Source organism: Octopus bimaculoides, chromosome 5 (assembly GCF_001194135.2).
Source record: "Octopus bimaculoides isolate UCB-OBI-ISO-001 chromosome 5, ASM119413v2, whole genome shotgun sequence".
Classification (NCBI taxonomy): domain Eukaryota; kingdom Metazoa; phylum Mollusca; class Cephalopoda; order Octopoda; family Octopodidae; genus Octopus; species Octopus bimaculoides.
Window position 1 is genome coordinate 77,770,731 of NC_068985.1, and position 4,278 is coordinate 77,775,008.

Here is a 4,278-nt window from a genome sequence, read left to right on the forward strand (position 1 = left end):
CTTTGCCTTTCATCCTTTTGGGGTCGATAAATTAAGTACCAGTGAAATTCTGGGGGTCGATGTAATTGACCGGTCCCTTCCCCCAAAACTTCAGGCCTTGTGCCTATAATAGAAAGGATTATTATTATTATTATTATTTAAGGCAGTGAGCTGGCAGAATTGTTAGCATACTGGACGAAACACTTAGCAGTATTTTGCCTGTTGCTACATTCTGAATTCAAACTCTGCTGAGGTCTACTTTGCCTTTTTTTCTCTTGGAGTCAATAAATTAAGTATCAGTGAAATACTGGGGTCGATGTAATCAACTAGTCCCCTCCTCCTAAATTTCAGGCCTTGTGCCTATAGTAGAAAGGATTATTATTATTATTATCATCATTTAAGGCGGCGAGCTGGCAGAATCACTAGCATACTGGGCCAAATGCTGAGCGGTATTTTGTCTGCCACTGTGTTCTAAGTTCAAATTATGCATAGGTTGACTTTGCTTTCATCTTTTCGGGGCTGATAAATTAAGTACCAGTTGAGTACTGGGGTCGATATAATCAACTAGTCCCCTCCCCCAAATTTCAGGCCTTGTCACTACAGTAGAAAGGATTATTATTATTATTGCAGCAATCTGGCAGAATCATTAGCACTTCGGGCGAAATGCTTAGCGATATTTCATTTATCTTTACTTTCTGAGTTTGAATTCTGCCATGGTCAACATTGCCTTTCATCCTTTCAGGGTCGATAAGATAAGTACCAGTTGAGCACTGGTGGTGGGTGGGGGAGGTCAATGTAATCGGCTTAATCCATCCGTTGAAACTGCTGGCCTTGTGCCAAATATATTATATTCTCTTCTACACTAGGCGCAAGGCCTGAAATTTTGAGGGAGGGAAGCCAGTCGATTAGATCAACTCCAGTACGCAAATGGTACTTAATTTATCGACCCCGAAAGGATGAAAGGCAAAGCCGACTTCGGCAGAATTTGAACTCAGAACATAAAAAGACAGATGAAAATATATTATTATTATTATTATTATTAAGGTGGCAAGCTAGGAGAATTTTTAGAACGATGGAAACAATTCCTAAAGGCATTTCTTCTTGCTTTACGTTCTTGAGTTCAAATGTCGCCTGAGGTTGTCTTTGCTTGTTTCAGAGTTGATAAAGTGAGAACCAGTTTGATGCAATCAACTAGCTCCTCCCAACAAAATTTATGGCATTGTGCCTATACAGTAATCCCTCACCATATCATGGTTCACCTATCGTGGTTTATTATTTAAGCTTACATCAATTCCTCCATGGTGTTTTGCATCTATAATAAAATAGATATATACAAATTATAAAAATAATTAAAAAAGTGTACAGCACAATAATGTTTCTACTTCATGGATTTTCACCTATCACCAGGGAGTGGGTGGTAGAACATAACACCCGCAATAGTCGAGAGATTACTGTAGCAGAAAGGATTGTTATTATTTTGAAGATAGTGAGCAGGCAGAATCATTACTGCATCAGACAAAATGTGACATTTCTTCTGACTTTATATGCATTGAATTCAAAATCCATCCAAGATCAGCTTTGCTTTTCATCCTTCCAGAATCAATAGACTCAAGTCAAATACTGAGATCAATTTAATCCACTAATCCTCACCTTCAAAATTTTGGACCCCAAAACAATTGAGGACTGGCAGAATCATTAGAGCACCAGATAAAAAAATCCAAGTAACATTTCTTCTGGCTCTCTACATCTTAAGTTCAAATCCTACTCAGATCAGTTTTGTCTTTCATCCTTCTGGAGTCGATAAAATAAAGTACTATGGGTAATACATTTGACAAGACACTCCCTAACAAATCTCAGGCCTTGTGCCGATGTTATGGTGGCAGGTAGGGTGGAATTTAGTCACAACTGTTTATGGACCAAGTTCAACTGCTTTTTATCCTTTCAGAGTTCAGTAAAATAAAATACAAGTCATGTATTGGGTTTGGTATCATTAACTGTTTCCTCCCACTAAAATGTGGGGCCTTGTGCTTATGTTGTAAGAAACTTTTTTTTCTTCTTCTAATTTTGTCAGAAGACCAGCAATTTTAAGGGGAGGGGCAAGACGATTACATGAACTCCAGTTCTTGACTATTATTTTATCAACCCCAAAGAATGAAAGGAAAAGTCAACCTAAGTATAATTTGAACTCTGTTAGAAGAAATGGTACTAAAAATACTTCATTTTGTCTGATACCCTTACAATTCTGCCAGCTCACCATCTTATGTTAAAAACTAATATGATAATAAGCTCAAAGTGGCAAAATGACAGAATTTTTAGCAAACTGAGCAAAATACTTTGAGATATTTTGTCTGTCTTTACATTCTGAGTTCAAATTCTGCCAGGGTCAACTTTGCCTTTTGTCCTTTTAGGAGTCAATAAAATAAGTACCAGTTGAGCAGTGGTGTCAATGCAATTGATTTACCCAACTCCCAGAAATTGCTGGCCTTGTGCCAAAATTTGAAACCAAGATTATAAGGTCAGTGAAGTAGATTTCTTTGTTCCTATTTGAGAAGATTTAAAAAGACAAAGGATTCAACACCATTCAGATCAGTTCTTTCCTCATCTTAGATGCATTTCTCTCAGCTCACCTAACTGTATGCATTCCTATTCTGTTATATTGTCTGATTTCAGATAGTCCTGGGGTTGATTTTATCTGTAGTACCTTTGCTTTACCTATAACACCAACCACAAGGCATAATTGAAGAATTGGCCCCTTATCCACACCAACTATAGAATTTACAGGACAGAACTCCACCATACTATCTCTTTCCCAACTGCTAAAAGATTGAGAAGATGGAGAAATTTTTCCCTAAGGAAGATAACAGGATGCCCCATGCAATGAACTTAGTGGACAGTTGGATCCTTCCTATTCAAAGATAACTTATTGATGTAGGAATATTTGTGATCATGGAAGCAGCAAGAAATAGTAGCCAGATTCCCTTAAATCACAGCCTAGTATCTTCAAAAATGATAATGTGGTCTTACATACAAGGAGTAGGATTGGTCATGGGTCTTCTCAGTCAGGGATGATCTGGGGCTAAACAACATCCTCGATCAGGTCTGCTTGCAGGATGACAGCACTGTGAAGTCTGTGGGAATTTACTTTAATGTGACATGACTTGGGTGCCTTGTAGGGTCAGAGATTTTTCTCTGAAATAAAAGAAAAATATGATGCTCAACAGGTCTATATTGTGACTCAGAAATAATCCTTTATAGAATAAGCAAAGGAAAAAGTTCCAACTACCTTGACTGACTACTTCATATCTGGATTATTTGTTAATTTATGTTGTTGTTTAGTAGTGTTTAGGAAAAATAATCACAATGACATTAATAAAAACTGGAAATACCAATGTTATTTGTCATCCTAATGTCAAACATCTATACAAAATACATTTAAAAATAAAATGCTGCACATACAAACAAACTCTGCAAGTGTCAAAACATTATCATTTTCCATGCTGGCATAGATTAGGTAGTTTGACTGGAACTTGTAAGCCAGAGAGCTGTACCGGACTCCAATTTGATTTGGCATGATTTCTACAGCTGGATACCCTTCCTAACACCAACCATTGTAAGAGTGTAGTGGGTACCTTCTACATGTCACTGGCACAGGTGCCTTTTATGCCTCACTGGCACAGTTTTTATGTGTCTGCAATAATACAAGCAATATTAAAAATACCTTTATAAAACTAAAAGATTGTATCATATATCTCTGTGTCTCTCCCAACATTCATGTAGCGATGATTCAGAACACTGAAAGCTCACCATTCTAAATTATACTCAAATCAGATCCTTTTACAAGAACTTATATATTTAAAACTTGCATTCAATGTAGAGATATCACAAATAACATTTATAAATTATTTGGGAACAACACTACACAAAAATGCAGACTTTTAAATAAGAAAAACCAAAAAACAGCAATGCATTAATAAAGTCAAGGCCGAACCAATCGTAGTCAAAATTGTAGTCATAGCCGATACCAGTGTCACATAATTGGCACCTATGCTGGCACATAAAAGCACCCATTACACACTCGGAGTGGTTGGTGTTAAGAAGGACATCCAGCCATAGAAACCATGCCAAATTAGACTGGAGTTTGGTGCAGCCCCTCAGCTTGCCAGCCCTGGTCAAACTGTCCAGCCCATGCCAGCTTGGACAACAGACATTAAGGGAGAGGGTAAATTTATACCACAGACCCCAGTACTTGACTAGTACTTTATCTCATCAAACCTAAAATGTAAAGTTGACCATAGCCAG

The 4,278-nt window shown here is 37.4% G+C and overlaps 1 long non-coding RNA gene across 1 annotated transcript in view; it reads left to right on the top strand.

Annotated features, from left to right (window-relative positions):
* The window catches only part of LOC106870957 (uncharacterized), a 13,379-nt gene extending 9,821 nt beyond the window's left edge, over nt 1–3,558 (top strand). The window contains exons 3-4 of the long non-coding RNA XR_008264120.1: nt 2,388–2,494; nt 2,650–3,558. This is a non-coding gene — a long non-coding RNA (uncharacterized LOC106870957). The remainder of the gene's footprint in view (nt 1–2,387; nt 2,495–2,649) is intronic.
* The last annotated feature ends 720 nt before the right edge of the window (nt 3,559–4,278 follow it).